The following is a 27,896-nucleotide window of genomic DNA, read 5'->3' as shown; positions in this document are numbered from 1 at the left end:
TAAATATTAATTATTAGTAATATATATTATTAATAATAGTATACCAAAATATAATAGTATAAATTAAATAATATATAATACAATCGTGTTAATTTTCTATATGAAGTATTATTATTAATACTGTCCATTTTGATTGTCCCAACGCAAGTATTGTGCTTCGATCATTGGGAATTATAATATTAGTTCATATGTATTAATAATAATATATTACTAATATGCGTCAATGCAAACCGATCAAAGTATCCGGATGATTATGAGCAGTATTGTATCTTGTTTACAGTGGCTTACGTCACGAAAGTGTTTGAACATTTGTAGAAACAAAAGCTTTTTATCGATATATGTACATATTATGTTATGCGAAGTTTGGAAACATTTTGAAATTTCACTAGCATTATGATGAGACCCGACTATCGTAATTATATTGATAAAGTTTGAAACACATTTGGATATATTCATATAGGAATCTATAGGGAAGTTAGGGATCAGGAAAGTATGTAGGCAATCAATTATCCATTATATTAATAAGCCTCAATATTCAGTGTAACCATTTTGAACACCTGTAATATGTTTATAACGGTTATTCATGCAATAATGTTTTATGTATATATACATCTATTATGTATATATACATCTTCAGATAGGTTTCAAAACCAATATACTCGCGACAGCTGTACAGCTCGTTACAACATTAATGAAATTTCAAAGCATTTTATGTGATATATATCTAATGTACATGTATACATGAAAGTACTCTAAGATAGATGTTCAAATGCTTTCGTGAGCCATGATAAGTACTGTGACAGATACCTCGCTTATCAAGAGACGAAATATGTATTTCATAATAACTCTCAACACCGCCGCTAGATGTCGACTTTTACATTGCATTTAATATGGCGCGTATATTGCGAAGCATGTATGTAGGACGACTGATGCTGACGGGACTTGCGCTTCAGATGGTTTTTGTACCGCAACGCGTACGGTGGCACGTGCTTGAAGTTGCCTGCTTCGTGTTCTCTGTTCACCAGCTTAACGATTAATGCCCGCGATTCTTTAAAACCACGCATCATCATCGAAATAACCAATCGTGTAAAAGTTACGGACTGTTCTTAACCTACAATTGTGCTCAATTAATACGCCGTGCCGAGACGTTGCGCGCGTGAATCGTCGCAGGAAACTCGTACGTGCGAAATGTAACGTAGTATCGTTGAAGATTTTGCACGAGACTGGTGTTGGAAACTTATTGGTTGTAACGTGAAACGTTCGATGTCTTTTCTTTTTTACTTTAATGCGCAGTCTTCTCGATAATACTAAGACGCGAATTGCTATTCGAACGGACTATGATTAGAACTTGTCAATAACGACGCGACCTGTGATCGTAAAGGTAAACACGATTCAGCGTTGCGTGCTTTTCTGCGGCGAACTTGCTGAGTGTGTTAGAACCGGTGCTTTTGTTGCTTGACGATCGAACGTCGCGTCGGTAGTTTTTATTTGTCGAATCTTTCATCGTTAAGATTACTTTATTTGCTGCGCAAAACTACCCAATGGTGGTTGTAATTAATGCTAAGAATTTTCGCGTATGTGTCTCAAGAAAAGCTTCAAATCGTCGATTTTCCGTATAGTGACAGCCGATAAATTTCACCAGATAGATATTGCTTTTTCGTAAAAGTAAACAGTGTGGACGTTTTACAAGTGTTAAAGGATATTAAATTACAAATGGAGTTAATTGTGTAGTGTACTGTGAAATTTACAAGTATGTAGGAGAATCGAAGAATCGGTGAATCGGTTGCTGCGTAAACGGTCTACTCTGCAACAGTTGGTAAGTATTTATTACGTTTTTCCAACTTATCGTTTTATTTTCGTAATGATTGGGAGACGTGGACGTTTATTCGATGAAATAAGCATTGGTGCACTACCTTTGAAATTGTCTTACTTTTGTACCATGTTGTACTTATCTTCTACGTATTGTCATTCTCATACGAAGTTTAAAACAGTTTCATATAAAAATATAGTTCAGTAGGACATAATATAATATCACGCCTTTGAATGCAAATGTATGTCTGTATCTTACCATTCAGTATTTTTCCTCTAGTATTAACACTCGCATGACTATTGATGAGACTTTTTGGATCCAATTTTTTTTTAAACAAAAACATGATTTTATGAATATTTTATGATTATTTCGCATGATTTTTTGCTCAAATCACATGTATAATCGACTATACATACTGTCACTTGTTTATCCCTGCTGCAATCACCGAATTTTCATATATATAATGTTTTAGAAAGATATTTAATACATAATTGAAATATAAAATCGCGCATACCGATAATAATTTGTTCATGTTTTGCTGAAACTTAAGATATATGTATGTATGTATCTTGACGTTAGGAAAATACTATCGAAAATGACGGAAAGAATACAGTAGGGTTAACTCTTTCATAATGTTTCATGAGAAAGGTTCGGGCAAGTTGTTAAATATGTAATAATATGTATGTATCTATCTATCTACTATAAATTTTATATCTTAAATATTATTATACATGCGGTAATTATTAAAATTGATTGCCATTAATTTACCGTTAATTCAAAGATTCGGTAACCTTCGTGTACACATGTATACGTTTATTAGATATACCAGACTGTTCAGATATATATAAACAACAATGTACGATATATTTCAGATACTTCATTTTCTTTTTTCGTGTTCTCCTTCAGTCACTCTGTCACGTGTGTGGTCATACCAGAATAAATGAACGACGAAAAAGGAACAGATCTAGAGAATTTATCTTCTTTTTCGAGTCACGATTTTAACGGATTTAACTCGAATGTGCAATAAAATATTCTCTTGCACATTACATATTTACTTTATCCAGAGTTATTATTGTTCACGTAATTTACATTTGTCGTCCGTTGTAGTTTTATAATGAAAGCCTTTTATTAGAACTTGTCTTGTATGTGAACATTTCATGGTCACACATAACATGTCCGATTAAAAACACGTCTCGAAATTCCATGCAGCCTGCAAGGCACAAAAAATACATATATAGTTCCGTCGAAATCACATTAATGAGCTGAGACAGCAAACATTGTTCTCAAGCAGAACCTTCTCACCCTTCGAGAACTTCTAAGCTTTTTGTTCGTTTTCTTGAGTTTGAAGATTTATGGAAGATATTTAAACTTAAATATTTCCCTTGTACTCTATGCTTTATACATTTTCTACAGTTTTTTTATTCTTTCGAACAAATTAAATATTACAGCGGGAAATAATATATATTTTGTACAAAATTTCGTATATTATATTTTTTATAGCGTTAGATAATAAAATTAATCAATAATATAATTGTATTCTAGTAATGAAATTACAATAACGATCCCAAAAATAACAATTCTGATCATTTTTCGATAAGCTAAGTTTAAGTATGTAAGTAAGTAAGATTTTCTCGAAAAGGAAACGTCACATGAACAAATCGTATTCTAATTTTCGTTGTTTTTTTTACGTAGAATTACCCTCTTACCAATTGTATCACGATTGCTGAGACAGCTATATATGTATATATTGTTAATCAGAATGTTTTTATTATATGATCAATAACTTACCAGATTTGGATCATAAACTCACAATCTGTCGTTAATGACGTTGAAAAGTTATGGAAACTTTGGAATTGATATAGCATTGGAGGTCAGGTAATTAATCCCATAATTTAAAGAAAATCTTGTTTAACGTAGAAAATACATATCATTGGTAATTAGATTGTATGGAACATTTTCTGTATATTTAATATTAGTTAAGTAATTGTATTAATTATTATAATGAATAAAAATGTTCTTAAAATCTTTCAGTTTAACACGTTACAAGTCTTAACTTTTGACCAAAAGATATTCTATCTTCATTCATATTTATTCATTCATTATTCAACTAAACGTTTACCTAAACGTACCCACCGAATTTTTAAATATAACTCTGTTTGCAAGTATTACGGTATTTTTGTCGGCAGAGAAAAAGTGGGTGAGAAAATTTAGTTGAGAACTGACATTAACGAGAAAATATTTTTGAAAATATACAAACGTATATTACTGATGAAGTATGTTCAATAGTTTCGTATAAAACTAAATTTTGTACAGTAATTTAAAGAAATTTAGATTGAAAATGTAGGAAACGTAAATGTAAAATTGTAATATATACGTAATTTTATTAATATTATTTTATAATATTGTTATATATTAATAATATAATTATGTTATTTTATTAATATATATGTAATTATATTAATTTCTTTTCTTGAAAGGTGGTTATGGTCATTTTAAACCTGAAAGTATCGAACTTGTATGTAAAATTTTTGGAAAGTAAAAAATTCGGATATGAAAATTTGGGAATTTATTAATTTAGGTGATATGAAATATCATAAATTAAAAAGGATAGAATATGGATAGAATATTTTAATTCAGAAATGAAAAAATTAGGATGTAGAAACTTGGGGAATAATAAATTTGCGTAGGAAAATTTAGAAATTTAGAGATTTATATATGAAAATTTCAAAATGATGAAAGTTAGGAAATTCGCAATAAATATGTCGTCTAGAAGTTGCATGACGAATTTTTACGTTTTAATTAGCAAGCTTATAAAAGAAGTGCTGTTGTATTAGGCTAAAAGAAATTCTACTTATATGTATACGTACATATGTATGTAGATCGTACAAGCAAAATGCTCCTGCTGAGAGGTGATTCTCACGAACTGAACGTACTAGTTCTGGCAACTTTGCATGTATTCCAAGGAACAATCATCTTAAACTACAGCTGCGAACCTACGGCTGGGAAACGGCTTTTATTATACAGGCTGGTTGGTAACTGGTGGTAGAAGCGGAAAGGGGGTGATTCTACGCGAAAAAAGAAGTCGAAAATATAGAATAAAAATTTTTCGTACCACCAGTTACCAACCACCCTGTATATTTACGTTGCCACACGTTGATAACACTTGCAATAAGATTAGAAGACGAGTGGTGCACCAATTCGCTGGTGAGCAATGTAAAGATGTAAATGTGGTGTATAGGCAGAAGGTAATAGAAGACGTGTTCCTTTACTTTGCCAACTCAGAATTTCCATGTGGATAGAATGTCCTAAGAATAGGGATAAGGTCACACGGTACAAGATCCCTTCTAACCAGGATCCTTTTCGTACGGATTATTTCCTTTACTTTCTTTGTGCTTTTGCCTTCATTGTAATTGTTGTTATGACGGTAGTTGACAGTTAACAATGAAGGGATCTATTTGTAATCAAATTGCACAGTAAATTGGGTATTACTAGGCAAAAATAGTAAAATTAATGTTTATATGTCAAATTACTTTATAATTAATTATTTCATTTGATCGCTGTTATTTATGAATTCAACTCCTTTGTATTTTTTGGGTTATCTTTCGACCGAATCGTAGCTCTTTATCGTTAGAAAAAAAGTTGAGAAAATAAAAGGATCGTTATTACAGTATCTACTCACCAATTCTCATTTCACTTTATGCTGAAGATCTCCTTAGAACATTAAATTTTCCTTTCTCTTAAAACGAAAGCGTGATTGCAACGTAAAATTCAAGGATCGCAGCAGGATTAATGGAATTACGGGATAATTGAATATTACATAAAATACACTCAGAAATAATTATATTGTAATTATATGCGTAATAATTTTTAAGCCATACATATTTATTTATTTATGTATTTTATTTAATATATCGTTTTAGAATTTTCGTAGAAATTATTCCATTGCGTAATCACTGAGAGATATTGACGTATTCTATATGGCTTTTATTTCTAAAAATTAATACTTTTATGAGTATCATTCAACTGAACTTTTATTCCTGTTGCTATTATAATATTATAGTAGCGAACGATAAAGAGATTCATTTCTAATTAAGTTATGTAAGTAGTTGCTGAATATTAAATGGAAGAAGCAAAATCAAGATTTTTATGTGTAAAGCTATTTTCTTAAATAGTAGTGGTTTTATGTGGTTGGTGTTTACGATTTTAGTTGAATTATGAAATGCTTGCGTGGGAGATGGAATAGATTGAGAAATATTTAAACATAGATTTAGTTTCTTGATAGTTTTATTTATTTATTTTACTGGCTTTATTGATTTACTTTATTTGATGCATTGTTTAAAATTTGAAAAGCATCGAAATTGTAAATTCAACGTATGTAACTAAGTATACAATTTAATTGTTTGGCTACTATTGTTGTCGACAATCATTAAAGTTTGATATATGATATAAATGGAGATAGAAATACGATAATAGTTACCGACGATGACAGATAAATTGGTTGGCAGTTATTAATGGCCGTGGGTCAGCAATTAATGTTGCTGATGATTAGTATTTATTAACAACATAAAAAAACGTAATTGTAAAATTTATACATATATTCTATTAAACAAAGAAACGGTGTGAAAATATATGAAACAGGAAATAGGATAAAGGGTATTGTAGTATAATATTTGCATTATTATAGTAGTGCAATATCTTTTATCCTGTTCTTTGTATCATATATTTTCATTCCGTTTTTTCGCTTAAAAGCAATACATGTTTTATAATTAATATTTTTATGTTGTTAATAAATATATACTAGTTATCAGTAACATTAATAACAATCGTTAGCAGTCGAATGTAATTAAAAAAATTTGTTGGCGTCGATAATGGCGTCGATAATGGGTAACCAAAATAAAATTTGTGTCATTGATAATGATTATTGGTAACCATAATTAAATTTCCGTCATCGACGATGTTCATGCGTAACCAAAATTTTCTAATTAAGGGTATTAACTCTTATACCATAACGTAACAGTTACGATGTCTGGTATCGCAGCGCGAATAAACAGACGTACGTCAGCTATCTATTCTTGGTATAACAAACGCACAGAAAATAAATTTCCATTGATTAATACCATCAGTAATTCGTTCAATATGCATTACAGTGAAATTTCATCCAGATGTTTACTAAAAAATTATAATAACGTATGAAAGTAACAATTAAACTCTGATAAAATGACCAGCTTCGAATTTATTTAAGCATACTAATTTTAAACATTGCCAAAAGTCACTAATCACCTGTCATTAGATTCGTACTCATTCGTAATACAAATTTTCTATTGAAAAAACGAAACGAAGAAAGAAAATAAAAGAATGCACGATATAGCAATGAATTTTAGATAATACTCTCGATCATTCGTGAAACACGATTTACAGGCCTTTAGGTATATAGGTCGGTCACCGAAGAACTTGTTAAGTGTTATAGTAAACATGTTGCCATAGCTGGTTCTGAAAGTGCAGTCTGGTGCTGACGGGTCTTCATCGACCTTGAAGAACCGGTTTCGAGATTCACACGTCGATCGTATCGATGTTCGAAACCGGAAACGTGTTTAAGGAGAAGGTGAAACGCTAAAAAGCTTGTTTATAGTTTTATAGGCCTTTCATCATATAGTAAGATCGTATACTATGTTTACGCTTCACTCATTTCCCATTGTTTTACTTATCTCTGTTATAATATGCTACTTGTTACAGCGTATATGTATGTACTTACTTTTTCTTTCTCTTTTTATTCTTTCAATCTTTTTAAGGGAAATATGAATTGTAGGTAATTACTTCTCCATAAAAGAAACGTTTACAATATATACTATAAAGCAAACGTTTTAACGGAAAGCGTTAGTAGTGGAAGCTCTGAAAATCTTATTAACGTTCTATCTCATTAGCTAGATCTGGTATCTTGTACGAACTACGAAGTAAGCAGTGGTCTCTGTATAGTACTCGGCTGCCTTTATCTTCCTAAATTAAATTATTATACGTAGATACAATTCGTTGCGAGGAATTTCACATGTCTTCTGTAATCCACGTTTAGTGATTTTCACGACGTAATATCATTGGTGCTGCGAAATCGGGTTTTCAAACGTGATCGAAGTAAAATTGACATCGACAACTTCAAGTAATCATTATATGTACTGCATCGTGCCACTGCAGTTTGCGCTATATGTAACGCGTCATGAAATGTGCATATGTATGTGAGTCTCCGGATTCTAGATTTCAGATACCACACCACTATTTGTGCGCGGCATTAATACAAGAAATATTCAACTTGATGGAAACTGGAAAATAAGTTTAATTTCAGTAAATCAATAAACAGTTCTTGTAACTTCCGGAAAATATGTAGTTGTCTATGATTATTTAATAAACAGTTTTCTACAGTTCCTTTTAACTTGAAAATTTATTGATATTTCTTACGTTCTGGACTAAATTAAAAAGAATTATAGGTAATCCATCGTGTTTGTTTCCTCTCACAAGTAAAATAGAGTTCTCTAATTATAAAGGGATAATATAGAAAGAGTGCGAATATATATGTACTTAGAACAGATGGTGTAACTAGTCGTATTTGTGGCGTTTTGTATTTCGGCATCTTTTTTCCATTTTTTCAAATCGTATCGTCGATATATTGCGCTTTCTTCCGATATCTTGTGAATATTCCGGGTTACTTCAGAGCAGATCTGAAAATTCGTTGAACGTTGGAATGATAAAAACGTAACGTACCAATAACACGATTCAAATACGAAGAATCGCAACTACGTCATCTAATTGTTGTAAAAATTTAAAATTTGAGATATCTAAATTAATTAGGCGAATCGAATAATAGATGAGATTTTTTTATTACTTTTAGCCTTAAGGCTAAATATAAATAGGCTTGTTTTACAGTTTCTATAAATGCTTAACCACTTATGCATTTACCTTTTTTTATCTATCATTTTTGCGATCAACTACTTAGCTATCTCAGGTCGTAGCTTTTTCTTAAATGCTTTATGCATTTATGTTTGTTATGTTCTATGAGAAAAGGACTAGTAAAAAGACAGTTCATACTGTTTAAAAAGAACTGAAAAAAGTAAACTGTCGCTATGTACCTATGATAACTTACGAGAAACCAGCTTATAACGTTAGTATACAGGACGCCCTGCATATCGATTTAAATTTAAATCAGGAATATGCGAAGTGCACGTATCGCGGACATGATCACTGTCATTAAGTTGTAATTTAATTTCGATTGGCTTATGGTGAAATACTGACACTTTTGGTGTGTAGACAGTAGCAGAACGGATTCAACGTATCATCTACTTTCGATCATGGTATACATAAACGTAATTGGTATGTATTGTATGTACATAAACATATGTATGCATACGTATTATAATAGAGGTATATTTACTCTGACCGGTTTCGCAACGTAATTACATATGTACATACATACATATATGTATCATGTGCGACATTTTAAAGATCGATTCGGTGAACCATCTCAACCGAAGTAATCACTACTTCAACCTCAAACCGACTATTCTAACGGTATGTAAATTGAAAATCCAATGTATTTATAAATCCTTTGATGTAATTTTTCATGTTGATGTTGCTCCGAGCCTGACCTTTACGCAGATACTTTATGGTTTAACGTATCATGTATAAATTGTTTTTCGACTTACGCGTGTTTCCTTATGGATGATAATGTACAAAATTATTAGGTGATTATTGTCAACTCTTCTCTTTGCTCGTTAAGATAGGAACTGTTGCAAGAAATTTGTTCTGCTTGATTTCTTATATATGTGATATTACTGGAACGATAGAAATGAAAAAGTAACGAAACACGCACTTCCCTAATTGCGTTTGATAAACAAAAACTAACTAAATAAATGATAATAAGTTGATATTAAACTTAATAGTTTAGTTTGTTACGATTACGATTATGTTCGTCATCGCTACCAATTTTTTGAATATTTAAATTCCTTAAGTCTCTCGTTTCGATCACGTATGAAGATGATAGAGATGAATATGATAAGTCATAGTTTCTGGGTAAAGTTTCTAGTTAAAGGGTAGTAAATCTTTAAATTCGATATTGTGAACCAAACATATGTTACCAAATCAATTACTTGATTTTAGAATTATATATATGTACATATTATTATATTCTCGTCATTTTTTTAAACATTTTAGAAATGTTAAGCGTTATAACATTAATTACATCATTACTTTTATAAATTTCCATCGATTATGTATTTATTTTTAAAAGATTTATCTGTGTGTATTTATGCTTTATATCTGTGAATCTAATCAAAACTTCTTTCTTCTTCTAAATATAAAATTATGCATATTATGTATAACATACTCTTCCTTTGTCATCTTTATTTATCGATATGACAAACAGTTAGAAGGTTATATAAAATACACTGTATTGTGTGAGTGAGTGTGAGTGTGAGTGAAATACATATCTTCATTAAATACCTATACTTAGCATATGTTTGATAAAAGAATGACAAATAAAAACGTAAAGAATATGTACCTATATAGGGTTAGAAAATATTAGGGTTATTTAGGTTTAGAGAGAATGTAGAAAAAAAAGAGGAAAACTGTTTTTCAGCAAGAAACTTACACCTAATTATAAATGCAAAACTTACGCAATAAGCGAACACATGATATCATCATAATTCTATTTTTAGGTCAAATTGTCTAAAATCTAGACCCTTAATATCTAATATTTTAAGTAATAAGAAGTGAGTGTAGTAAATTGTTTCTACAAATTTTCAACAGAAATGGAAATAAATTTTTCTCTTTTGAAACATCAATTTACTATTATTATTAATAAAGTGATATATAAATTTGATTGAATTATGATACTACTTTATTAGGATATTTGAAATACAATATTAATAATTAATATGATTAGAAATTAGTTAGTTTCTTAACTAGTATTTATCCTATCGCTTGACTTTAACTAAATATGTATTATTCTTCCAATGCATGTTTGTACGAACGATATGCTGGAAATGATTTCCGTTATGCTAAAATGTGCGTGATTGGAAAAACAATAATTCTGCTGATGTCATCGCCACTTATTATTCCGGTATAAATTCTGTATGATACTGCGTCTATCAAAATTTTTTTCAATACTATGAACGTAAATTTCATCTTGCCTCTATAAAAAATCAAATAAATTTCCGGATATTTTACTCATTTACACATATATATTATATCTAGTTTATTTTATTGGTTGAAATTGCGTAGAGCTTCTAATTGTTAAATATCTTAATTATTACCTGATTTTTAGAAAAATAATGTTATTAAAAATTACATTCATGTATTAGATATTAAATATTGAAAGAAATGAAGCTAAGTGAAATATTTATTAAAATCATCGAACATTTGAACTTAAATATTATATATATATTTTATTATGTGTATATTATAGTTACATAGTTTAATATAATTATATATTTTTAAATGCTTGAATTCAATTATCAAATGAATCAAAACGAAGCGAAGTTATCAAGAAATTACATTACTTTATTGGATACTAAATATCGGAAAGAACAAAATCAAATAAGATATATATTTGTAAGATGATAAGATTAAATAGAATGATACTTCACAATATCAGAATTTAGACTCAGTTATATATTTTAGTACAGCTATGTAATCTATATCTTAAAATGAATTCAATTATCAAATGCTCGGAAATAAAGCAAAGTTACTAAAAATTGCATCAAAGCATCAAGTATTAAACAACGACAATAATGGAATGAAGTTAAATACACATTAATGAAGTAATAAGATTAAATATATTTTTTGTATTAATGTATTGTAATTGCAATGTAAAATTAAATGTATTTAACTATACATAATTGGTTATTTTAATATAACCATATAAGATATTAAAATAGACAGTACCCATACAAAATAATGTAAGATATCATAAATAAAAATAATTTTCAAATGAACAAATTTAGAATTATATAATATAGAATATAGGATATATTATGGAATATATCATTTTCCAATTTTTTGGACATAAAAGTTTGTAATGCAATAAGATGAACGAAAGAATGAATCTTACCAGGCAGTAAAATCGCGATTTGAACTTGATTCTTATTTTTAATATCGTTGCCGAGTTTCTGTCCTTAGTTCTAGCTACCAATTTCACTGCTCATCTCGTTGTACGAAAGACGAAAATAAGGGAGAACTATAATAATTCTTTTAAGCGCGCACTCCTGCAGAATGGGGAGACGGTCAATCGATATGACCTAGTTTCCTTGCCACGACCCCGAAATTTGCCACATCGACGACCCCGTTGTCAAAATTGGGACATTTCCAAGCATATAGCCGGAAGGTTGGTGCCATGATTTTAAGTTCGTGATAGCACAGGGACTTAATTAAAATCAGGGATGCGTAAACGATCGAACGATACGAAATTAAATCGATTTTGCCCCTTAACCGTATCTTAAGCGAAATTTTAAGCCCTTATTCTTGTAGCATATTTTAAAGGAATACTTGAAAGTTTTTGTAAGATATTACCTATAATTTAAGACAAGGTCTTGTATTATATAATTATATTCAAGATATTTAAGACATATGTAAATACATAAAATACATATAAAAGTAAAAATAAAATGTTTTGTTAATTATGTTTTGTTAAGTTTATAGAGATTAATTATTGATTATAGTATTTACATCGTGTATATATATTTCATTTTCATAAATTTTATATATGCTTAATAATACTCTGCGGTATTGTTAGAAGTTTCATTTGCATTTTTAAAATATCATTTTATTTAATTAACAGTGTCTAATATCTTACTTTGTCTCAATATTTTATACTTTAGGAATTATCAGTGTGCCACTATACTTTATCATTATATTATTGTAACGATACCAAATTTTTACCGAAGATTAGCTGATTATCGATAGAAAATTAAGAAATTTGTAGTACGATCGAATGTTAAAACGAACCATCCTATACATTTCTATAAATTGCTTGTTTATGCAAGTTTTAACTTGCCGAGATGTTTTACTGTTACAACCGATAATTAATTTTTGTCTATCCTGAAAGCGCTATAAACTTCCAAAAGAAATTCAGAAACTTAAATTGCAATTTTGCGTTCTTATACTCAAATGAAAAATTACTATTATATTTTATTCATCATATTTAAAATAATTTTGATATTCTAATAACACAAACAAATAATTATAAAAATTATTTATATATATTAATTAATAAAAATTATTGGTCATTACCACCTATTGACAAAATCCGCAATCACATACTTGCCAACTTAATAGAAACAGAATTTAATTCCATCGTTTCGTGTAAATTAAAGTTTTCATCTCAACATCGCCAAAAATTAATTTCAGCGTGACTTTAGCAATTGGCCAAGATGAGATTCCATTATTTTCAATAATAGGAAAATAAGATCATTCTCGTAGAAGCAACATAATAATCGGCTGGATCTGAATACTTCCTCTAATCTCGCAACCAGTCGAGTGTGCTAATAAATACTTCTTCCTGAAGTCTAATTTAACTATCGCTCAAAGATGTGCCCGTTCTTCACTTCCACTATTATCTTTGTGCATTTGATTCTGTATCCAATTATTCTATATATCGATAAATATGTACATATAATTCGTTATTGTACTGTTTTACTTTACACTTGTTTAAACTGGGTTTGTTTCCATCTTGTGCAGTCGACGATAAAGTTTATTTGGTAACAAGATTCAACGAGTTCGTCGTTAGATACTTAACGATCGATTTTAATTGAAGTAAATAGTCTTGCTTCTAGGACGGAGGAGTTAGATCGAAGATCCATCGGCTCAGCTAAACTATGAATGATAAGCGGAGTATTGTGTTTTCCACTAGAGACGGTTCCATATTTCGTATAGATTATAGATGCATCGATGCAAATGTTTTCACATTTCGCTATGCTTAACATAGATTAGCTTGGCTTATCGCTGGATATGCGGCTTTAAGTTGGATAATGTCTAATGTTATATCGGTTGTTTACCTGTTTTGATTTAAAGGAAACAAATATATACTTTATATTCGTTTTGTTTACGAATGTATGTAACATATTTGGAAAGTTAAAACAATCGTAAAATTTATTTATTCTGGTATTAGACTGGTTTGAAAATTTATACGCATTGTAGGGAATATGAAAATTTTTATAAAAAGAAGGCAAGTTCGAGTCACCGTGAAAAATGTTCTGCTATTAAAATAAAATCTTGAAATAAAATGGATTACCATTTGTTAGATAATACCTATATTGATCTTAGTCGGTCTGGATCTCGTGTAAGTGTTAAGCTTTCTTGACTCAGTTCGCAGTTCTTTTGCCAGAGGATTCATCACTCCGTGACCAGATCCTTTTAAAAAATCCTTATCGCTTTTCGTGTTACGGGGCAACGTGACCTCGCTTCATTGGCTCCGTGCCCGCGGTCCTCTGCGACGAACAACAGATCGTCGTCGGACCTCCGAAACTATATATCCGCGACGCACGATCATATAAACAGGTCTGGGCACTCATATACCGAAAGCGAGTCCGCCGATTTAAGTCAATTCAAAAGATGAACGATTTCCCCTGGCAAGTCTCCAGACCTGTTTATACATATGTATGATTATGCTTGAGAGTATCGTCAGTCGTTATTCAAAACCGTTACCGAGTATCGAGCCTAAACACTGTTGACACATGTATAATGTTCAATTATAATATATAATTGTGTTTATACATGTTCAGTTATAATGTTCAGTATTCTTCGAAACGAATCGCGTGATTGTGAATCGAATTGAGTGAATTGACACTAATATATTCTTATTATTATATATATTATATATATATATATTACATATATTATATTATTATTTACAAAAAAATAAGGCAATATAAGTTACCTTGACACTAGGTTTACGGGGCCCGTTAATTCGACGGATTTCAAACTTCAAAATGAAATATCCCTAAAACCATAGCATTAATTCTAACCATTTTGCATCGCAAATTAATCATTTCATCTAAAGAATTTATACACACAATTATTTTTTCCTAGGCTTTCTAATTTTTGAAATCTGTATGTAGTATACCTATCTCTACGAAACTCGTCAAATTGACGGGCTAGCTGATTTCATAAACAAACCGTTTTTCAAAGACAGTGTGCAAAAGTTTCAGTTATTGTAAACATTTCCCATTGTTGTCTCCGCTTATTGTAAGTATTTGCAATAGGATAATTGAATTTGGGCACAGTATTTTCTTTTTTTGACCAATCCCCCTTTTCTAGCAATCACGAGTAAGTCTAAGAGATATAATAAGATATTGAACAAAATTGTCAACATCAATGAAGATAGTTCTGAGGATACCTCCGAAGTAGATCGATATGAATTAGGCCAAAGCGAAGCTGACAGTGAAAGTTCTGAATATACTAAAAGCGGAGAGATAGAAGGACCTTCGGATAGTGAAGAGGAAAACTTCCTGAAAGTGTGTCGTAACAAGAAAAGGATGCGTATTTTTTCTAGTTCTGACTCCGAGGATGACAGGACGAGCGTTCCAAGCACATCCCAAAATGTAATGGGTGAAACTGAAATTGCAATTGACGGGACGCAGTGGATAAAACTGAAAGCAGACTTCTAGGGGTAGGACGCCCGTTCGTATGATATTCAAGGATATCGCAGGGCCTACTGGCTATGCTAAGAGGAATATTATGTCGGGTTGTGTAACTAGTGCTTTTGAATTGGTAATTGATAGACACATAATGGAACACATAAAAGATTGCACTGAAGCCGAGGCGCATTGAGTTTTGAGAAAAGACGGACAATCGCAGTTGCTGAGTCACGTAGTTTTCTAGGAGTTCTACATGCCCGGGCCGCATATGAAGCGAGATCATTGAAAGCCTCCGAAAGATTACAAACAGATAAATTTGCGCTGATATCCGAAATATGGAACAGATTTATAAGTAATAGCCGGGCTTGTTACAAGCCATATGAAAATATCTCAATAGATGAACAATTATTTCCAACGAAAGCCCGATGCAGGTTTACGCAATATATGCCGAATAAGCCGCATAAATTTGGCATTAAGTTTTGGTTTGTAAGTGAGTTGACGTCCAAACAAAATATATTTCGAATGGTTTCCCTTATATGGGGAAAGATGAAACTCGATGCTCAAGGGAAAAAAGGACAAGGTGACTTTGTTTTCCTCAAATTTATATAAATCAGAAAACTGCACGCTTACTGTGTATAAAAGTAAACCTAACGTAAAAATCTTCCTTCTAAGCACCAAACATACAGGTATACAAGTAGAAGACAATTATAAACGTGTTATAAACGTTATAAATTATAATAAAACAAAGTTTGGTGTGGACGTCGTTGACCAGATGGCACGCAAATAATAGTGTGAAAGCAGGGAGTTTCCGATGGCCCCTCCAAGTTCTTTTTCAATATTTTAGATTTGGCAGCGATAAACGCGTGGATATTGTGTAAAGAGTGCACCGGATCGAAAATATCCAGGAAGGAGTTCATATTTTGCCAAAGATCAGATGCTTCATTTCCGTCACTTTCAACGTCAGAAGTGCGAAAAAGTTGCCAAGTGGGCTAGTGCAAAAAAAATAGTATATATTCCAAAAAGATCGTATGCTGAAAATGCACAAACAAAATTCAGTATATTTGTAAAAAATGTGCTCAATAAATATGATTACCCTATAGCGTTAATATTATTGTTATCATTTCCGTGATAATTTAAAAAAAAGACTTTTTAGTTATTAATAATTTATTTAAACGTGAAGCCTAATATTGTTCAATTCAGATTTAATTCGAATAAATCGATTTTTTAAAGAAAATGCGTATTTTCGTTTACCCGTCAGATTGACGGGTCCTCGTAGAGATAGGTATCTAAGAAACGCCCGTAAACCTAGTGTTAAGGAATAACATGATACTAAAATTCGATGAAATAAAATGAATTGTTACTAGTAACGTTATTTTTGGTCAATAAGAAATTGAAAATTTTCAGAGACTATTGACATATTCGGAAAAAAATATAAAGGACTTCAAATTAAATTGTGAAAATTTATAATACTAATATTTACCAAAAAGAAATAAACTGTCACTATTAGTTACATTAATAATAATAATAATGCACACTTAATACCTATCAGTTTCAATAGTTTTAAGATAAATAGCTTAGTAAATCAGAAGTTATAATATTTATGAGAACTTTCAGGAGAAAATCAACATATTTAAATTTATTTAACTCTGCTGTAGTCCTTGATTCAACTGCACATTTAAGGTCTCCGAGACAAAAGCGACCCTTATATGTAAAATTCGTTTTCTTAGTTTCATTTTCTAACTACAGGATCAAGGAAATGCTATATGTTATTATGTTTTTTTTTTATAATGCCTTATAATATAAAGTTGGTACAGTCTACTAAAGTTATTTATTTATAACAAGTTGTAAATATACGATAATAGTAGCTTTTGACGTTCGTAACATTTTTGCGACTTTTTCTTTTGTCTTTTAGTACATATGTGGTATCTGTCTCTCTTTCTGTGAACTGTAACTTTTTCAGCCGAAGATTCCGACGTATTTATAACACTCCACCATATCTCTTTTGCAGCTTTCGTACGCGACTAATATTTTCATCGTATAATATAATTTTGTATCAATCCGTTCTCTAAATTTTCTACGAATGCTCTTTTTCTCAAAGATGTCGGTTTTCACGAGGAATTTACTTTAGAATATAAAACATAAGCATTCAATGCTGATATGTCTAGCACAGTTGAAAAGACTGTTATTGGCCAATTATTATAATTTTGAATAGGAACAGAACTATTATAATGTTAATTCGACTTTAATGTCAGACAATACTTCAAAATATTTCATTTTAACGATTGATTTCCATCTTTACCTCGTGTCTTAATATTTATAGACAAAAACGAGCCGAAGACGTTATATGTAACTATTTTTATTTGTAACATACCATTTGAAAAGGGACAATGAGATTTTAATATAATGTCACGAGGATACAAACAAGCATATTTATAATAATTTTACTGAAACCACAGTAGGGTTAAAACATTTTTCAGTACTAAAATCTATCAAAATAATATGAACAATATTCATAATAATAATAATCATCAAATATTATATTATTAATACTGACGCAATTAACCAAATATAATAATTTCAAATAAAATGCTATGAATCTTTTATATAAAAAATTTATTCAGCAGTATGAAATTTCCTCGATTTAATCTGACGGAAGGAGAAATGTAAATATGTAAGTTGTACGTACTTATTAATCGGATGCATTCATAATTCGGCGTCATGCCAGATGCGCATTCAATGTCGCGTATCACGCGGAGAATCGTGGCTATTTCACGAAAAGTTAGTTGTTTATAGAAATGGAGATGGTTCGTGGTGCCAAAAATTGATCCGTCTTTTTACACCAATCTAAATATCGAACTATCTCTGCATGAGAGAAATTTGTCAATTTGTAAATACACACAAAAGACAATTTATTCATCGATTATTGCACGTACATTCGTAACACGAGCGATCTTACCTCACAGAAGCTGTAAATACAGCATGTATTCCATATATTTGCATGCGATTTAGACTCGAATACGAGTTACTCTAGAATTGGTTTGCGTAAGCAGAAACCAGCATTAAGAGTTCGAAGCTCCGCTAAATTTAGATATTTCGAGACGAGTTTAATTTTCAAAGAGCATCGTATTTGTCCGACTACATTAATCTCCGCCTATTCACGCTATTTCCTTGAATCGAACAGCAGTTCTTTGAAAGCAACGAAAATCTACATTATTCCGCCGCTATTGAAATATTTCGCAAATCCTGTAGTACCTCAGTTCTTGTATATTGAGATACATAGTACACATAATGCTATGTATATTTGTTCTATGAAGCAATTAGCCAGTGAAACTGTAATAAGTAATAACCGAGTTTCTTCGATCGATACGTCCACGTGTCTCCGAGTCATTTGGTTTCATTTATTCCATATAAATAGCACATGTGTGTGTGTGTGTAATTGTTTGTCACAGCTTCACCGGAACAGCGTCTTCCCTATTGCATTAACGAACAACGATCTCGAGGATCATCGAGCGACATCGAAAATCGAGAAGAAAAGACTGCTCGGATACATTCTGCCCGATTTACAATTTTCATTAAATGAAAAAGAAGTAAGAGTAGAAGAAGAAGAAGAAATATTCTTCAAAGATCAACGATATCTTCTTAAAAATACAAAATAAAAGGGAAAAGTTTTTTAGTAAGATGCACGGAATAAGTCATCTACTGTCCCACCATAATTCCCACAATGGCGACACAAGGACTGTCAATCATCATCAAGACAGGAGTTCCTCCGTGTCTGACACTAGAACACACGACACAAAGATCCTGCAGGAGTTATTAAATCACAAACATATCCAAAGACGAATATCTCGAGGTTCAGTGAGCTCGACGTATTCTTATGGTTCTTCAACATCCTATGGCTCGTCTCAAGGCTCGTCTCGCGGCTCGTCTCACGACTCGTCTCACGGCTCGTCTCGCGGCTCGTCTCACGACTCGTCTCATGGTTTAAACTCTTCCAATCACAACTCATCCCTCCATCACAGTGTGCACAATCACTCGGTATATCATACGATTCATGGGAGCAGCCACCACCATCAGTCGATTCACCATCATCATCCCCTTCATCATGTTCATCAGCTACAGTCACAATATGCACAGAATCATCAGACGAGCAGCGGAAGAGCTTCACCCACGTCGCTCAATATGACCAGCGATCACGAGAAGCATCATCATCATTACAGCATTCAGGAGATGATACGACACTTTGGGAGAAGATTAGGCCATATGAGGCGACAGAGCGAATGTCAGGACCCGCCTAAGAAGAAAGAGGAGGATTTCCGGAATAGAAGCCAGAGTCTGGATGGCGGCGCGAAGCATCCTAGTCTGAGGGATGCTGATTGTGAGACCACTTACAGAATCTACGAAAGCATTCTTAGGCAAGGTAACGGAAAAAACGTATCGAAATGTGGGCTGCGAAAATTTATTAGAATTCTGTAGATTTGGTCAGTTATTCTAGGGTGAGAACGAATATTTTTATTGGCACGACTGAAAAATTTTATTATTAGATACTAATTTCTTTTATTTTTAATAGTGATCAGTTGCATATATGTATATAGCTAAAACTTTTCATTTGTCTGTTTGCAAGATAGACATTAGAATGGTGCTTAACTCGATGGTCGAACAATTTTTTTTATTCTATATTTATCTATGAAATAAAAGTATTATATAATTGAAACTTCGGGACTCGAGGCACGATTGAATTAATATTATTAGTGAAATCTTACAAGAATTATAAGTTTATAGGTTTGTTTGCTTAATAAAAGAAATGAAATTTTACGAGTAAATTGTACAAATTGCCGCAATTATTTGACGAAAACTTATAAAATTATAAAAGAAAAGTCGATAACGTATAACCTGTTAATTCACTAATATTATCAGTTAAACCCTTTCAGAGATTTTGCTATTCTGTTTTCTAATACTTCAAATTAATATCTCTATTCTAAATTAAAGTCAATTTCATATCGAAGATCTAACGCTTTATTAATTCGAATGAAAAATATTGTACGTATAGATTATAGATCGTTTCTCTTCTTGTTTAATTTGGCAACTTAAGTAACTTCAGACTTTTATATTTGTTTGCGTCATAAAATTGCAAGTGTAAGACGTGTTTATTTACGAGAATATTTGAAATTGTTGTTGTGGTTTACGCTAATTTTCCTATTACGTATCATTACGCAAGTTGTTTTCAAGATGGTCGAAAGTGGGTATTTCCTCTATTTCGATGTGCCAAATTGAATTAGACTATTCGCGTTCGAATTTCTGAAGCATTTAAAGATATGTATATGTATGTAGAATGTATATGTCATTGGAAGTCTACATAGTTCAACATGTAAATGTCAATTATTATTATTATGATAATCAAGTTTTAGCCGAATAATATAAATATAGAACGATAATTCTAATTTCTAAATTAAATATTTAATATATTTAATGGATTAATTATATAAAAATATCATCGTTATTAAAGTTACTATAAATTATCACTATAAAATTTATTATCAAAATGTCATAAAAAGAATATAAAATGCAAAGGAGTAATGAATTTACGGTTATCTACAGGCACTGATACGAGACACGAAGAATTATTTCTCTATTTCAAAATGTTCGTCGTTTCTGTCGATACAAGATTGACGGTAGTAAAAATTGCATTTAGTCCTCTGCATAGTTCATTTTGATTTTTTTCTTCCCATTGAATGAAACTTTAATTCCGCGTATCACTTCATCACGTATTGATTCTGATTTTATAGGAACTCTTCCTTTTTTTTCTTCGCGTTATCAATGAATAAAATTCTAATGGATATGATTGATGTAATTGATGGAAAATTCAATTTATTCATTCTATTGGATAACACATACATCGTTTCCCTAATTTTTTCTTAATCTTTAATGTTGTTTGTCAGAAAATGGTTCCAAGCATTTTTTGCAAGGATTCAATATCTATGAACATGATCGATGAAATTCAAGGAAAACTATATGAAACTTTATATAAAGTTATTATTCTATTGGTTAACACTACATCGTTTGTTTCAGAGATTCATAAGTTTTGTACAATTTTTCATATTGTTCATGAATAAATGTTCTCAATTTTAAGTATCATTTTGAAGGGGTTCAATGTAGTTCAAGAAATTAAATCGCCATCATAATTGTGTTTAAAATCAATGTTTTTGTTACTTGCGAATCTCGGGCGTTCCTATATAATTACTGCATTTAATTCTTGCTCCAAATGAGACAATATTTATTTGATTCAAAATATCTCTCACTATTCGACACTCTATAAGCAAATAACTTCTTCCACTCTCACTAAATGCATCACAAAGTTTAATATCGATATTTGCTAATAAGGCTACAACTTTTTCCTTTTTTGAATTGTACTTAATAACCACGATCTCGTTTCTTTCATATTTCGTATTTATATTGAAATCCTTTAATAAGACCTCAGACAATTTATATTTATATAATATTCCTTCTTATTTTCACTCGTAGAACGCATTGATAAAGGTATAAATATTTATACTGTCATTTGCATTTAATAATATAAGTATTAATAATAGTAGAAATAAAAGATATTTCGTGTAAATATCGCAAGGTTTATTTTTTAAACGATTAGAAATGGGGAAAAAAATGTTATAAAAAGAGGGTGAAATAGTATATAGAATGAGGTAACTTTATGCCGTTGATGCATTATGTATGAGCTCTTTTCAACTGCATGTAATTTTCGTCTGCCTATAAAAAAATATTATTATAAAATACTGATACTTAAAAATGATAAAAATTTGAAATTTCATATATTATTTCTTTCTCTTTATTGCGTAATGAATGTGCAATATAATATGCGTGAAACGATTAATTTCTATTGAAATATAGGCCTGTAGTTCCTCTTCGTTTGAACGATGAAATTATTCTATTAAATTATTACGAATTATTTCTACTAGTGTGCTAGACTTACAATTATTGTAGTTGCACTATACTTGTGGGTTTCTACTATATTTTTGGCTCCCAAATAAATGACGTTACGCTATATTTTGTTCTGCAAGCTCAGCTCCGTAGAGTTCAGTTACCATTGAAAGATCAAGAATCACCTTGACCCGATCGCGTAACTATTCCGCTGTCTAACAATAAGTGGTTTACATATTCAATACCTCATTGCAGGGTTTACCAGCTTCATCAGCTATTCACGTATACATATATTTTTAGATCCTCCCACCGCCTACCTCCTACGACCTTATTGTTAGTTTAAAATCTTGCACGTAATATTCGAGCAAGCAAGGCAACTTTTGTCTAATAATCTAATTCACAACATAAGCTGATTTTTACTTATTATATTATATTAACTTACTATTAAACTGTGAATGACAAAATAATGTACTTGTATGTATAATATATACTATTACTTTTTTTCTCCGAATCTTCCATATTCTGTAGATATTTTGTTTTCAGTTTGTTCGTATTATTCTATGATTACTATAGAAAGCTTTTATTATATAGAAGTAACTATTGTTTTTTCCATATTTTCATTTCTCTAATTTGCATTATTATTTATATCGGTAAAATCCTGGAAATGCAGGAAAGAAGGTTAAATTTCTTCAAGGTAAAATTGATCGAGTATGTCAATTAACTGACCGTGAGATGAAATATCATCCGAGCGATGCGAATGTGGAATGTAACGAGGAAACCGAAGCCGAACGTTCCTTCTCCATTCTACTTATTCCAAAGGTCACTTCCACCGTTGTGCATCATAGTTAGACCTCAAATATATTTAAGAATTTACGAGAAGTTTGGTTACAGTATTTCGTGAGCGAACGAAATTTCTGCGTAGGTTTCATTTCTTTATTTATATTCATAGAAACGTGAAGTTATTCATTAAATACGTCAATCTGTATAGGGAATAAAATAACCATCCGAAACTAACGATTGAAACGAATTCCGATTTCCTGTATCGTACGCAATAGGAAATTTTAACGAGAAAAAGTTTATTTTACGCAATACACGACCGGAAATCTTGATGCTTTTGGCGCCGCGCTGCGCCACGCCATCCAAATCGTGAGAATCTGCAGAATTCAAATCTTTCGTTTCTCACGTTTCGAAGAATGCAAACGAGGTAATATCACGCAACAGAAATGAGACATTCTGTTTTATGCGGGCTATGCGATAGCTTATTTTTTCTTACGAAGCATGTGCGGTAAAACTTTGCTTTAAAAAATCACATATCTATGTGTTAATATCATAGTTTTAAATTTCTATTTTATCTGCTTATCATTACACTACTATACACAGCTATTTTGTCTGCTTATGATTGCGCTATTATCTACATATCGTTGTTAATTATCGTCGTCAGTTACTATTTGCTGCAAATAGCACTATATTTGCAGCAAAGTGATCTATAACGGTCACGAAGAATTTGCACACCTTATCTGTAGATACACTTATTTTCCAAAGAAAATTTTTTTATCAGGTTCTACATTTCATTTTGGTAGTACGAAATTGTTGCAGTCATATGACAGTACATACTACCAAATGATAATATATTTTAATATATATATAATTTATTGCTATGTAAATGTTATAATAAATACAGTGATGTGCAAATATTTGTTGCAGCCACTATACATATTTGTAATAATTAACGGGTTGAAAATCGTAATGGCGTATGTCAAGATTTTGACAATTTGGATTTAGTCGCGTGTCTCAGCTCTTAAAAACATCATCCTACTAAATGTCATAAGAGGCTTATAATCGAGTAAATTTATAAGAAAATATAGTCATAGTCATAGTATAAGTCAATACTTTTTGGTAACCATGGATGAATGCATTTTTTATAAAGCTTAATGAACTAAATTGGCTAAACTAAAGTAAACTAAACTAGGCTAAAAGCTTTAATTCTAGGTATGTAATAGTTATAATTTTGTTTCACACTTGTCAAAATATGATAATTCATAATTAGACGAACTTTTAAAGACTATCATGGATGAAATGTCACGTCATGCGAATTTTATTCTAACGTTGACCTGTAATAATACTGATATTTATTTGTCCTTTAATGTTGAATATAATGATAAGAAAAATTGCATTTGTGTTTGACCTTATTGATTTTTAAAATAAATATTTCACCCATGATAATTAACGTGATTTCCTTTAATGATAGCTTCCAAGTTAATATCATTTTTAAGAAAAATATAAACCTATTAACAATTAAGCGACGAAACCAAACAACTCGAATTTTCACAATCATTCGAATTTTTAATCATCTTTGTATACAACGGTCTCTTATCTTCTATCTCGATACAATAATAGATCTCTTATTATTTTAATACAATGAATCTCTCCGGTTGCAAGCAAATCACATCTTTATCGTTGTATTATAACGTACATATAAATTACATCTTCATATTTGAAATTATACACACGTACGTATGTACTTATGTAAATTACACGATACTTATATTTTTAATTTGTAAGACTACGATCCACCTTTCTGAAATTGATTTATCTTTATTACAGTTGAATCTGGATAACTCGAACCTCTATAAGACTACAATCTTGATCCCCTTTCGCTCCGCTGCGAGAACTTCTAGACGTCGAAATAAAATCGCAGATGCATTATTTTATCTCGGTAACTCGAACTTAGAACAGTCAGGCCTCTACTAGTCGAAGTGTTTATCTTTAAAAGTTGAATTTCTATTGCAACTCGAAGTGTAACCATAGTTATGCTATGTGTTGTAAGATGTAAGAAGCCAGTTATTTCTATATTGTCTCCTTTCCTCCTATTTTTAGGATTGTCTGAAATAATGTAGAACGGATAACATAAGACGTACCCCTACTTCGTCGCTCTCCAACTACGTGTAAATCCGTGAAACTAATCTTTTCTTCGTCAGTCGTACACTTGCTATCATCTCCCGCGTCTTTAACTTTTTATTTATGTACGTTGAATACGACGAATTCCAAACGGAAGTGCGAACTCTAAAATACTAACACTTTCTAAAAAGATGAATGTAATTGTGCGTTCGTAAAAAAATTTCAGTATGTCGAATCTTTGTTTGTTAGATCTCTTTTACTTGGAAACTTTCGATAAGTCTATAATTCAAGGACTCCAGCTCTTCCTTTGAGGTTCGAATTACCGAGATTCGACTGTAACATGTAATTCTATAATCATAGAAATTTCTAAAAAAAAATGATAGAAAAATGTAGAATGAGTCACAGAGATGAACTTCATGAGCGAGTTCAATGCGAACACAATTAAAATGTAAATAAAGAGTGGCATGGGATTTTATGTATTCCCATAGAATATAGCAGATGTACATTGTACACGTCTGCTCATAAATCGTGTTAAATTATAATTCGTTAAGGCCAACCAGTGTTGGTCAACCAGTATGGCCAATCCGTGAGCATAAAATTTATCAGAAAGAAGAAATTTAACAAGTTTTATTTTCGGTGATTCACGTATGGGTCATGATGGGCCGAATTTACATATCCAATGACGCACCACTGTAATGGCGCGTAAAAGGAACGATGAGTATCTTATTGCAAGTATCGCAACATAATTCAAATATAAAGTCTTCCAAGAAGTTTTTTATCCACAAAATTTCATAATTTAAACCTGAAGTTTTACAGGAAACTTGTTGACGCGCTACGCACAGAATCTGCTTAATGTCTATGTATTACTGTATACGATGAGCAAATATTTCCTAATAATAAAATAGATGTCTGTTAATGTGTATCGTGTTCGCATATACATATTTGTATATCAGTTTGTTAGCTGGGAAAGACGAGTAAACTCGTTGTTACATAAAGTTCTCAATTTCTTGGACATAATAATTTTGATATTTATGCATCTACAATTTTCTAATCGGCCATATTAAAAGTATTTCACTTTGTATGTTTTATATAATTTTTTTAAATAAAAGTAAGTTGTGTTTATTGGCTTTCAATTCGATAATTATAAAAATTTCTGATTAAGAAATGGTTAGGTTAACAGGTTATAATGGTTGGTAACTGGTGGTAAAAGCGGAAAGGGGGTGATTCTACGCGAAAAAAGAAGTCGAAAATATAGAATAAAAATTTTTCGTTCGAGGCTTTGTTTTCAAGAAAATCGACTTTGAATTTTCGCTCGGTACGCGTGCGGTACGTTATAACGAATCTCACTGTAGATCGTTGTCTCGGTGGAAAAATTAAAACAAAAAGAATTAAAAAAAAAGATTTTTATTCTATATTTTCGACTTCCTTTTTCACGTAGAATCACCCCCTTGCCGCTTGTACCACCAATTACCAACCACCCTGTATATTAAACGTTAAAAGTGTTTTGGTACAATTTAAACAATATTGTAATGTGTGGTATATTTTTTAATTTTGTTGATTAAATAGAATATGATTTATTAGATGGAATATGATATTCTTGTTACCGACTTGGGTCATTAGAGTAGTTTTATATTTCACTGGTAAATAGGAAAGAAACATTTACCGACTATGGCGCTTACATATACAATACGATGGAAAATGCATAAGGTAGAAATATAAATGATAACTCTCAACATGCAAGGCATCAACTTTCATCGAATGACAAATTATTCTTTGATTCTGACACATCTTGCGAAACTACCGAGCGACCTTCGTTTCTGGATACATTAACATACGTTCAAGATGTTTCATTTGTCTTTTCTGCCTCCGTATCTTTGTTATTTGCAGCAGTATAAAATAAGTATTATGTAAAGAGCGTTGTAAAAAGACAATTTTAGTATTCGAGTTTGTACTTTTTAAATTTCTGATCTCGTCGATATGAGGTGATAATATATGTATTTGAGAATAATATTCGTGCCTATCTTTGTTATCATGTTCTTATATCTTTACAACTAATCTATTAAAAAGCAGCATAACAAAATTATCAGTGATCTTGGAAACTAAAAAATAATTTTGTGATTCGAAATTTATAATTACAGTATCTTTTATGTAGAAATAAACAATTTTGCTGTTAGTATTTTTCTTGTTCCTTTTTGTGCTGTAAAAAATATCGAAGATATAAACTGATGAAATGCAAAGATTAACAATGTAAATGTAATGGAGAAAGAACCGTATGAGATGTTGCCCGGAAAATTCGTGCCGATTTTCGGTAGGTGACATTAGAACAGGTTTGAATATATCAGAATGATCGAAAACAAATGACATGTGTACATATTCTAAAAGGTGATCTTTCAAACATCTTTAGAAAGAAATTTGGCTAGCAGACATTAATTTTTGTTACTTTCATACGCTCTTAAATATGGAAGGAAACAAAGTGCATTATAGGCATTTGATGCCTTTCTTCCACCGGAAGGGCAAAAATGCCGCACAAGCAACAAATAAGATACGCGCTGTTTATGCCGAAGGCGTTATAGCTGAAAGAATTGTGCAGAGGTGATTCGCTAGGTTTAAAGCTGATGATTCTTGAAGATAAAGAACTCCCG

The 27,896-nt window shown here is 31.2% G+C and overlaps 1 protein-coding gene and 1 long non-coding RNA gene across 2 annotated transcripts in view; both read left to right on the top strand.

Moving 5' to 3' along the window:
* The window catches only part of LOC126873570 (serine-rich adhesin for platelets-like), a 134,060-nt gene that overhangs the window by 63,569 nt on the left and 42,595 nt on the right, over positions 1 to 27,896 (top strand). The gene's annotated exons all lie outside the window — the stretch shown is intronic.
* Positions 1,827 to 27,430, top strand: LOC126873639 (uncharacterized). Its single transcript, XR_007692475.1, has 2 exons — positions 1,827 to 4,927; positions 26,545 to 27,430. It is a non-coding gene; the product is annotated as an uncharacterized LOC126873639 (long non-coding RNA).

The sequence above is a fragment of the Bombus huntii genome, chromosome 2 (assembly GCF_024542735.1).
Source record: "Bombus huntii isolate Logan2020A chromosome 2, iyBomHunt1.1, whole genome shotgun sequence".
In the NCBI taxonomy this organism is placed as follows: domain Eukaryota; kingdom Metazoa; phylum Arthropoda; class Insecta; order Hymenoptera; family Apidae; genus Bombus; species Bombus huntii.
The sequence above is the reverse complement of the archived record's forward strand: the minus strand, read 5'-3'. Positions and strand labels throughout refer to the sequence as shown.